Genomic DNA, 13,613 nt, shown 5'->3' with positions numbered 1-13,613 from the left:
ATGTTTCCATGTACAGTATTGCATTTTTATCATTTATTATGTTTCCATGTACAGTATTGCATTTTTATCATTTATTGATTCCATGTACGGAATTGCATTTTTATCATTTATTATATTTCCATGTACAGTATTGCATTTTTACATTTATTATATTTCCATGTAAAGTATTGCATTTTGATCATTTTTTTTTATATTTCCATGTGCAATATTGCATTTTTATCATTTATTTTATTTCCATGTATATTATTGCATTTTTACATTTATTATATTTCCATGTACAGTATTGCATTTTTATCATTTATTATATTTCCATGTACAGTGTTGCATTTTTATCATTTCTTTTATTTCCATGTACATTGTTGCATTTTTATCATTTATTATATTTCCATGTTCAGTATTGCATTTTTATCATTTATTATATTCCCATGTACAGTATTACATTTTTATCATTTATTGATTCCATGTACAGTATTGCATTTTTACATTTATTATATTTCCATGTACAGTATTGCATTTTTACATTTATTATATTTCCATGTACAGTATTGCATTTTTATCATTTATTATATTTCCATGTACAGTATTGCATTTTTACATTTATTATATTTCCATGTAAAGTATTGCATTTTGATCATTTTTTTTTATATTTCCATGTGCAATATTGCATTTTTATCATTTATTTTATTTCCATGTATATTATTGCATTTTTATCATTTATTATATTTCCATGTACAGTATTGCATTTTTATCAATTATTATATTTCCATGTACAGTGTTGCATTTTTATCATTTCTTTTATTTCCATGTACATTGTTGCATTTTTATCATTTATTATATTTCCATGTTCAGTATTGCATTTTTATCATTTATTATATTCCCATGTACAGTATTACATTTTTATCATTTTTATCATTTTTTGATTTCATTTACATTATTGCATTTTTACATTTATTATATTTCCATGTACAGTATTGCATTTTTATCATTTATTATATTTCCATGTACAGTATTGCATTTTTATCATTTATTATATTTCCATGTACAGTATTGCTTTTTATCATTTATTATGTTTCCATGTACAGTATTGAATTTTTATCATTTATTATGTTTCCATGTACAGTATTGCATTTTTATCATTTATTATATTTCCATGTACAGTATTGCATTTTTATCATTTATTATATTTCCATGTACAGTGTTGCATTTTTATCATTTATTATGTTTCCATGTACAGTATTGCATTTTTATCATTTATTATGTTTCCATGTACAGTATTGCATTTTTATCATTTATTATATTTCCATGTACAGTATTGCTTTTTTATCATTTATTATATTTACATGTACAGTATTGCATTTTTACCATTTATTATGTTTCCATGTACAGTATTGCATTTTTATCATATATTATATTTCGATGTAGATTATTGCATTTTTATCATTTATTATATTTCCATGTACAGTATTGCATTTTTACCATTTATTATATTTCCATGTACAGTATTGCATTTTTATCATTTATTATATTTCCATGTACAGTATTGCATTTTTATCGTTTATTTTATTTCCATGTAGATTATTACATTTTTATCATTTATTATGTTTCCATGTACAGTATTGCATTTTTATCGTTCATTTTATTTCTATGTAGATTATTGCATTTTTATCATTTATTATATTTCCATGTACAGTATTGAATTTTTACCATTTATTATGTTTCCATGTACAGTATTGCATTTTTATCGTTTATTTTATTTCCATGTAGATTATTGCATTTTTATCATTTATTATATTTCCATGTACAGTATTGCATTTTTACCATTTATTATATTTCCATGTACAGTTTTGCATTTTTATTATTTATTATGTTTCCATGTACAGTATTGAATTTTTATCATTTATTATATTTCCATGTACAGTATTGCATTTTTACCATTTATTGTTTCCATGTACAGTATTGCATTTTTATCAATTATTTTATTTCCATGTAGATTATTGCATTTTTATCATTTATTATATTTACATGTACAGTATTGCATTTTTATCATTTATTATATTTCCTTGTACAGTATTGCATTTTTATCATTTATTATGTTTCCATTTGCAGTCTTGCATTTTTATCATTTATTATGTTTCCATGTACAGTATTGCATTTTGATCATTTTTTTTATATTTCCATGTACAGTATTGCATTTTTATCGTTTATTTTATTTCCATGTAGATTATTACATTTTTATCATTTATTATATTTCCATGTACAGTATTGCATTTTTATCATTTATTATATTTCCATGTACAGTGTTGCATTTTTATCATTTCTTTTATTTCCATGTACATTGTTGCATTTTTATCATTTATTATATTTCCATGTTCAGTATTGCATTTTTATCATTTATTACATTCCCATGTACAGTATTACATTTTTATCATTTATTGATTCCATGTACAGTATTGCATTTTTACATTTATTATATTTCCATGTACAGTATTGCATTTTTATCATTTATTATATTTCCATGTACAGTATTGCATTTTTATCATTTATTATATTTCCATGTACAGTATTGCATTTTTATCATTTATTATATTTCCATGTACAGTATTGCATTTTTATCATTTATTATATTTCCATGTACAGTATTGCTTTTTTATCATTTATTATGTTTCCATATACAGTATTGAATTTTTATCATTTATTATGTTTCCATGTACAGTATTGCATTTTTATCATTTATTATGTTTCCATGTACAGTATTGCATTTTTATCGTTTATTTTATTTCTATGTAGATTATTGCATTTTTATCATTTATTATATTTCCATGTACAGTATTGCATTTTTACCATTTATTATGTTTCCATGTACAGTATTGCATTTTTATCGTTTATTTTATTTCCATGTACATTATTGCATTTTTATCATTTATTATATTTCCATGTACAGTATTGCATTTTTACCATTTATTATATTTCCATGTACAGTTTTGCATTTTTATTATTTATTATGTTTCCATGTACAGTATTGAATTTTTATCATTTATTATATTTCCATGTACAGTATTGCATTTTTACCATTTATTGTTTCCATGTACAGTATTGCATTTTTATCAATTATTTTATTTCCATGTAGATTATTGCATTTTTATCATTTATTATATTTACATGTACAGTATTGCATTTTTATCATTTATTATATTTCCTTGTACAGTATTGCATTTTTATCATTTATTATGTTTCCATTTGCAGTCTTGCATTTTTATCATTTATTATGTTTCCATGTACAGTATTGCATTTTTACCATTTATTATGTTTCCATGTACAGTATTGCATTTTTATCGTTTATTTTATTTCCATGTAGATTATTGCATTTTTATCATTTATTATATTTCCATGTACAGTATTGCATTTTTATCATTTATTATATTTCCATGTACAGTGTTGCATTTTTATCATTTCTTTTATTTCCATGTACATTGTTGCATTTTTTATCATTTATTATATTTCCATGTTCAGTATTGCATTTTTATCATTTATTATATTCCCATGTACAGTATTACATTTTTATCATTTATTGATTCCATGTACAGTATTGCATTTTTACATTTATTATATTTCCATGTACAGTATTGCATTTTTACATTTATTATATTTCCATGTACAGTATTGCATTTTTATCATTTATTATATTTCCATGTACAGTATTGCATTTTTATCATTTATTATATTTCCATGTACAGTATTGCATTTTTATCATTTATTATATTTCCATGTACAGTATTGCATTTTTATCATTTATTATATTTCCATGTACAGTATTGGTTTTTTATCATTTATTATGTTTCCATGTACAGTATTGAATTTTTATCATTTATTATGTTTCCATGTACAGTATTGCATTTTTATCATTTATTATGTTTCCATGTACAGTATTGCATTTTTATCGTTTATTTTATTTCCATGTAGATTATTGCATTTTTATCATTTATTATATTTCCATGTACAGTATTGCATTTTTACCATTTATTATGTTTCCATGTACAGTATTGCATTTTTATCGTTTATTTTATTTCCATGTAGATTATTGCATTTTTATCATTTATTATATTTCCATGTACACTATTGCATTTTTACCATTTATTATATTTCCTTGTACAGTATTGCATTTTTATCATTTATTATGTTTCCATTTGCAGTCTTGCATTTTTATCATTTATTATGTTTCCATGTACAGTATTGCATTTTTATCATTTATTATGTTTCCATGTACAGTATTGCATTTTTATCGTTTATTTTATTTCCATGTAGATTATTGCATTTTTATCATTTATTATATTTCCATGTACAGTATTGCATTTTTATCATTTATTATATTTCCATGTACAGTATTGCATTTTCATCATTTATTATATTTCCATGTACAGTATTGCATTTTCATCATTTATTATGTTTCCATGTACAGTATTGCATTTTTATCATTTATTGATTCCATGGACAGTATTGAATTTTCATAATTTATTGTTTCCATGTACAGTATTGCATTTTTATCATTTATTATATTTCCATGTACAGTATTGCATTTTTACATTTATTATATTTCCATGTAAAGTATTGCATTTTGATCATTTTTTTTTATATTTCCATGTGCAATATTGCATTTTTATCATTTATTTTATTTCCATGTATATTATTGCATTTTTACATTTATTATATTTCCATGTACAGTATTGCATTTTTATCATTTATTATATTTCCATGTACAATGTTGCATTTTTATCATTTCTTTTATTTCCATGTACATTGTTGCATTTTTATCATTTATTATATTTCCATGTTCAGTATTGCATTTTTATCATTTCTTATATTCCCATGTACAGTATTACATTTTTATCATTTATTGATTCCATGTACAGTATTGCATTTTTACATTTATTATATTTCCATGTACAGCATTGCATTTTTATCATTTATTATATTTCCATGTACAGTATTGCATTTTTATCATTTATTATATTTCCATGTACAGTATTGCATTTTTATCATTTATTATATTTCCATGTACAGTATTGCTTTTTTATCATTTATTATGTTTCCATGTACAGTATTGAATTTTTATCATTTATTATGTTTCCATGTACAGTATTGCATTTTTATCATTTATTATGTTTCCACGTACAGTATTGCATTTTTACATTTTTTATATTTCCATGTACAGAATTGCATTTTTATCATTTCTTTTATTTCCATGTACATTGTTGCATTTTTATCATTTATTATATTTCCATGTTCAGTATTGCATTTTTATCATTTATTACATTCCCATGTACAGTATTACATTTTTATCATTTATTGATTCCATGTACAGTATTGCATTTTTACATTTATTATATTTCCATGTACAGTATTGCATTTTTACATTTATTATATTTCCATGTACAGTATTGCATTTTTATCATTTATTATATTTCCATGTACAGTATTGCATTTTTATCATTTATTATATTTCCATGTACAGTATTGCATTTTTATCATTTATTATATTTCCATGTACAGTATTGCTTTTTTATATCATTTATTATGTTTCCATATACAGTATTGAATTTTTATCATTTATTATGTTTCCATGTACAGTATTGCATTTTTATCATTTATTATGTTTCCATGTACAGTATTGCATTTTTATCGTTTATTTTATTTCTATGTAGATTATTGCATTTTTATCATTTATTATATTTCCATGTACAGTATTGCATTTTTACCATTTATTATGTTTCCATGTACAGTATTGCATTTTTATCGTTTATTTTATTTCCATGTACATTATTGCATTTTTATCATTTATTATATTTCCATGTACAGTATTGCATTTTTACCATTTATTATATTTCCATGTACAGTTTTGCATTTTTATTATTTATTATGTTTCCATGTACAGTATTGAATTTTTATCATTTATTATATTTCCATGTACAGTATTGCATTTTTACCATTTATTGTTTCCATGTACAGTATTGCATTTTTATCAATTATTTTATTTCCATGTAGATTATTGCATTTTTATCATTTATTATATTTCCATGTACAGTATTGCATTTTTATCATTTATTATATTTCCATGTACAGTGTTGCATTTTTATCATTTCTTTTATTTCCATGTACATTGTTGCATTTTTATCATTTATTATATTTCCATGTTCAGTATTGCATTTTTATCATTTATTATATTCCCATGTACAGTATTACATTTTTATCATTTATTGATTCCATGTACAGTATTGCATTTTTACATTTATTATATTTCCATGTACAGTATTGCATTTTTACATTTATTATATTTCCATGTACAGTATTGCATTTTTATCATTTATTATATTTCCATGTACAGTATTGCATTTTTATCATTTATTATATTTCCATGTACAGTATTGCATTTTTATCATTTATTATATTTCCATGTACAGTATTGCATTTTTATCATTTATTATATTTCTATGTACAGTATTGCTTTTTTATCATTTATTATGTTTCCATGTACAGTATTGAATTTTTATCATTTATTATGTTTCCATGTACAGTATTGCATTTTTATCGTTTATTTTATTTCCATGTAGATTATTGCATTTTTATCATTTATTATATTTCCATGTACAGTATTGCATTTTTACCATTTATTATGTTTCCATGTACAGTATTGCATTTTTATCGTTTATTTTATTTCCATGTAGATTATTGCATTTTTATCATTTATTATATTTCCATGTACACTATTGCATTTTTACCATTTATTATATTTCCTTGTACAGTATTGCATTTTTATCATTTATTATGTTTCCATTTGCAGTCTTGCATTTTTATCATTTATTATGTTTCCATGTACAGTATTGCATTTTTATCATTTATTATGTTTCCATGTACAGTATTGCATTTTTATCGTTTATTTTATTTCCATGTAGATTATTGCATTTTTATCATTTATTATATTTCCATGTACAGTATTGCATTTTTATCATTTATTATATTTCCATGTACAGTATTGCATTTTCATCATTTATTATATTTCCATGTACAGTATTGCATTTTCATCATTTATTATGTTTCCATGTACAGTATTGCATTTTTATCATTTATTGATTCCATGGACAGTATTGAATTTTCATAATTTATTGTTTCCATGTACAGTATTGCATTTTTATCATTTATTATGTTTCCATGTACAGTATTGCATTTTTATCATTTATTGATTCCATGTACAGAATTGCATTTTTATCATTTATTATATTTCCATGTACAGTATTGCATTTTTACATTTATTATATTTCCATGTAAAGTATTGCATTTTGATCATTTTTTATATTTCCATGTGCAATATTGCATTTTTATCATTTATTTTATTTCCATGTATATTATTGCATTTTTACATTTATTATATTTCCATGTACAGTATTGCATTTTTATCATTTATTATATTTCCATGTACAATGTTGCATTTTTATCATTTCTTTTATTTCCATGTACATTGTTGCATTTTTATCATTTATTATATTTCCATGTTCAGTATTGCATTTTTATCATTTCTTATATTCCCATGTACAGTATTACATTTTTATCATTTATTGATTCCATGTACAGTATTGCATTTTTACATTTATTATATTTCCATGTACAGTATTGCATTTTTATCATTTATTATATTTCCATGTACAGTATTGCATTTTTATCATTTATTATATTTCCATGTACAGTATTGCATTTTTATCATTTATTATATTTCCATGTACAGTATTGCATTTTTATCATTTATTATATTTCCATGTACAGTATTGCTTTTTTATCATTTATTATGTTTCCATGTACAGTATTGAATTTTTATCATTTATTATGTTTCCATGTACAGTATTGCATTTTTATCATTTATTATGTTTCCACGTACAGTATTGCATTTTTACATTTTTTATATTTCCATGTACAGAATTGCATTTTTATCATTTCTTTTATTTCCATGTACATTGTTGCATTTTTATCATTTATTATATTTCCATGTTCAGTATTGCATTTTTATCATTTATTACATTCCCATGTACAGTATTACATTTTTATCATTTATTGATTCCATGTACAGTATTGCATTTTTACATTTATTATATTTCCATGTACAGTATTGCATTTTTATCATTTATTATATTTCCATGTACAGTATTGCATTTTTATCATTTATTATATTTCCATGTACAGTATTGCATTTTTATCATTTATTATATTTCCATGTACAGTATTGCATTTTTATCATTTATTATATTTCCATGTACAGTATTGCTTTTTTATCATTTATTATGTTTCCATGTACAGTATTGAATTTTTATCATTTATTATGTTTCCATGTACAGTATTGCATTTTTATCATTTATTATGTTTCCATGTACAGTATTGCATTTTTATCGTTTATTTTATTTCTATGTAGATTATTGCATTTTTATCATTTATTATATTTCCATGTACAGTATTGAATTTTTATCATTTATTATAATTCCATGTACAGTATTGCATTTTTATCATTTATTATATTTCCATGTAGATTATTGCATTTTTATCATTTATTATATTTCCATGTACAGTATTGCATTTTTACCATTTATTATATTTCCATGTACAGTTTTGCATTTTTATTATTTATTATGTTTCCATGTACAGTATTGAATTTTTATCATTTATTATATTTCCATGTACAGTATTGCATTTTTACCATTTATTATATTTCCATGTACAGTATTGCATTTTTATCAATTATTTTATTTCCATGTAGATTATTGCATTTTTATCATTTATTATATTTACATGTACAGTATTGCATTTTTATCATTTATTATATTTCCTTGTACAGTATTGCATTTTTATCATTTATTATGTTTCCATTTGCAGTCTTGCATTTTTATCATTTATTATGTTTCCATGTACAGTATTGCATTTTTATCATTTATTATGTTTCCATGTACAGTATTGCATTTTTATCGTTTATTTTATTTCCATGTAGATTATTGCATTTTTATCATTTATTATATTTCCATGTACAGTATTGCATTTTTATCATTTATTATATTTCCATGTACAGTGTTGCATTTTTATCATTTCTTTTATTTCCATGTACATTGTTGCATTTTTATCATTTATTATATTTCCATGTTCAGTATTGCATTTTTATCATTTATTATATTCCCATGTACAGTATTACATTTTTATCATTTATTGATTCCATGTACAGTATTGCATTTTTACATTTATTATATTTCCATGTACAGTATTGCATTTTTACATTTATTATATTTCCATGTACAGTATTGCATTTTTATCATTTATTATATTTCCATGTACAGTATTGCATTTTTATCATTTATTATATTTCCATGTACAGTATTGCATTTTTATCATTTATTATATTTCCATGTACAGTATTGCATTTTTATCATTTATTATATTTCCATGTACAGTATTGCTTTTTTATCATTTATTATGTTTCCATGTACAGTATTGAATTTTTATCATTTATTATGTTTCCATGTACAGTATTGCATTTTTATCGTTTATTTTATTTCCATGTAGATTATTGCATTTTTATCATTTATTATATTTCCATGTACAGTATTGCATTTTTACCATTTATTATGTTTCCATGTACAGTATTGCATTTTTATCGTTTATTTTATTTCCATGTAGATTATTGCATTTTTATCATTTATTATATTTCCATGTACACTATTGCATTTTTACCATTTATTATATTTCCTTGTACAGTATTGCATTTTTATCATTTATTATGTTTCCATTTGCAGTCTTGCATTTTTATCATTTATTATGTTTCCATGTACAGTATTGCATTTTTATCATTTATTATGTTTCCATGTACAGTATTGCATTTTTATCGTTTATTTTATTTCCATGTAGATTATTGCATTTTTATCATTTATTATATTTCCATGTACAGTATTGCATTTTTATCATTTATTATATTTCCATGTACAGTATTGCATTTTCATCATTTATTATATTTCCATGTACAGTATTGCATTTTCATCATTTATTATGTTTCCATGTACAGTATTGCATTTTTATCATTTATTGATTCCATGGACAGTATTGAATTTTCATAATTTATTGTTTCCATGTACAGTATTGCATTTTTATCATTTATTATGTTTCCATGTACAGTATTGCATTTTTATCATTTATTGATTCCATGTACAGAATTGCATTTTTATCATTTATTATATTTCCATGTACAGTATTGCATTTTTACATTTATTATATTTCCATGTAAAGTATTGCATTTTGATCATTTTTTTTTATATTTCCATGTGCAATATTGCATTTTTATCATTTATTTTATTTCCATGTATATTATTGCATTTTTATCATTTATTATATTTCCATGTACAGTATTGCATTTTTATCATTTATTATATTTCCATGTACAATGTTGCATTTTTATCATTTCTTTTATTTCCATGTACATTGTTGCATTTTTATCATTTATTATATTTCCATGTTCAGTATTGCATTTTTATCATTTATTATATTCCCATGTACAGTATTACATTTTTATCATTTATTGATTCCATGTACAGTATTGCATTTTTACATTTATTATATTTCCATGTACAGTATTGCATTTTTATCATTTATTATATTTCCATGTACAGTATTGCATTTTTATCATTTATTATATTTCCATGTACAGTATTGCATTTTTATCATTTATTATATTTCCATGTACAGTATTGCATTTTTATCATTTATTATATTTCCATGTACAGTATTGCTTTTTTATCATTTATTATGTTTCCATGTACAGTATTGAATTTTTATCATTTATTATGTTTCCATGTACAGTATTGCATTTTTATCATTTATTATGTTTCCACGTACAGTATTGCATTTTTACATTTTTTATATTTCCATGTACAGAATTGCATTTTTATCATTTCTTTTATTTCCATGTACATTGTTGCATTTTTATCATTTATTATATTTCCATGTTCAGTATTGCATTTTTATCATTTATTATATTCCCATGTACAGTATTACATTTTTATCATTTATTGATTCCATGTACAGTATTGCATTTTTACATTTATTTTATTTCCATGTACAGTATTGCATTTTTATCATTTATTATATTTCCATGTACAGTATTGCATTTTTATCATTTATTATATTTCCATGTACAGTATTGCTTTTTATCATTTATTATGTTTCCATGTACAGTATTGCTTTTTTTATCATTTATTATATTTCCATGTACAGTATTGCTTTTTATCATTTATTATGTTTCCATGTACAGTATTGCTTTTTTTATCATTTATTATGTTTCCATGTACAGTATTGAATTTTTATCATTTATTATGTTTCCATGTACAGTATTGCATTTTTATCGTTTATTTTATTTCCATGTAGATTATTGCATTTTTATCTTTTATTATATTTCCATGTACAGTATTGCATTTTTATCATTTATTATATTTCCATGTACAGTATTGCATTTTTATCATTTATTATATTTCCATGTACAGTGTTGCATTTTTATCATTTCTTTTATTTCCATGTACATTGTTGCATTTTTATCATTTATTATATTTCCATGTTCAGTATTGCATTTTTATCATTTATTATATTCCCATGTACAGTATTACATTTTTATCATTTATTGATTCCATGTACAGTATTGCATTTTTACATTTATTATATTTCCATGTACAGTATTGCATTTTTACATTTATTATATTTCCATGTACAGTATTGCATTTTTATCATTTATTATATTTCCATGTACAGTATTGCATTTTTATCATTTATTATATTTCCATGTACAGTATTGCATTTTTATCATTTATTATATTTCCATGTACAGTATTGCATTTTTATCATTTATTATATTTCCATGTACAGTATTGCTTTTTTATCATTTATTATGTTTCCATGTACAGTATTGAATTTTTATCATTTATTATGTTTCCATGTACAGTATTGCATTTTTATCATTTATTATGTTTCCATGTACAGTATTGCATTTTTATCGTTTATTTTATTTCCATGTAGATTATTGCATTTTTATCATTTATTATATTTCCATGTACAGTATTGCATTTTTACCATTTATTATGTTTCCATGTACAGTATTGCATTTTTATCGTTTATTTTATTTCCATGTAGATTATTGCATTTTTATCATTTATTATATTTCCATGTACACTATTGCATTTTTACCATTTATTATATTTCCTTGTACAGTATTGCATTTTTATCATTTATTATGTTTCCATTTGCAGTCTTGCATTTTTATCATTTATTATGTTTCCATGTACAGTATTGCATTTTTATCATTTATTATGTTTCCATGTACAGTATTGCATTTTTATCGTTTATTTTATTTCCATGTAGATTATTGCATTTTTATCATTTATTATATTTCCATGTACAGTATTGCATTTTTATCATTTATTATATTTCCATGTACAGTATTGCATTTTCATCATTTATTATATTTCCATGTACAGTATTGCATTTTCATCATTTATTATGTTTCCATGTACAGTATTGCATTTTTATCATTTATTGATTCCATGGACAGTATTGAATTTTCATAATTTATTGTTTCCATGTACAGTATTGCATTTTTATCATTTATTATATTTCCATGTACAGTATTGCATTTTTATCATTTATTATATTTCCATGTACAGTGTTGCATTTTTATCATTTCTTTTATTTCCATGTACATTGTTGCATTTTTATCATTTATTATATTTCCATGTTCAGTATTGCATTTTTATCATTTATTATATTCCCATGTACAGTATTACATTTTTATCATTTATTGATTCCATGTACAGTATTGCATTTTTACATTTATTATATTTCCATGTACAGTATTGCATTTTTATCATTTATTATATTTCCATGTACAGTATTGCATTTTTATCATTTATTATATTTCCATGTACAGTATTGCATTTTTATCATTTATTATATTTCCATGTACAGTATTGCATTTTTATCATTTATTATATTTCCATGTACAGTATTGCATTTTTATCATTTATTATATTTCCATGTACAGTATTGCTTTTTTATCATTTATTATCTTTCCCTGTACAGTATTGCATTTTTACCATTTATTATGTTTCCATGTACAGTATTGCATTTTTATCATTTATTATATTTCCATGTACAGTATTGCATTTTTATCATTTATTATATTTCCATGTACAGTATTTCTTTTTTATCCTTTATTATATTTCCATGTACAGTATTGCATTTTTATCATTTATTATATTTCCATGTACAGTATTGCATTTTTTATCATTTATTATATTTCCATGTAGATTATTGCATTTTTATCATTTATTATATTTCCATGTACAGTATTGCATTTTTACCATTTACTATATTTCCTTGTACAGTATTGCATTTTTATCATTTATTATGTTTCCATTTGCAGTATTGGATTTTTAACATTTATTATGTTTGCATGTCCAATATTGGATTTTTATCATTTATTATGTTTCCATGTACAGTATTGCATTTTTATCGTTTATTTTATTTCCATGTAGATTATTGCATTTTTATCA

The sequence above is a fragment of the Eptatretus burgeri genome, chromosome 2 (assembly GCF_056783735.1).
Source record: "Eptatretus burgeri isolate ZD-2024b chromosome 2, Ebu_testis_v1, whole genome shotgun sequence".
NCBI classification, from domain to species: Eukaryota; Metazoa; Chordata; class Myxini; order Myxiniformes; family Myxinidae; genus Eptatretus; species Eptatretus burgeri.
Note: the sequence above shows the minus strand (reverse complement) of the source record.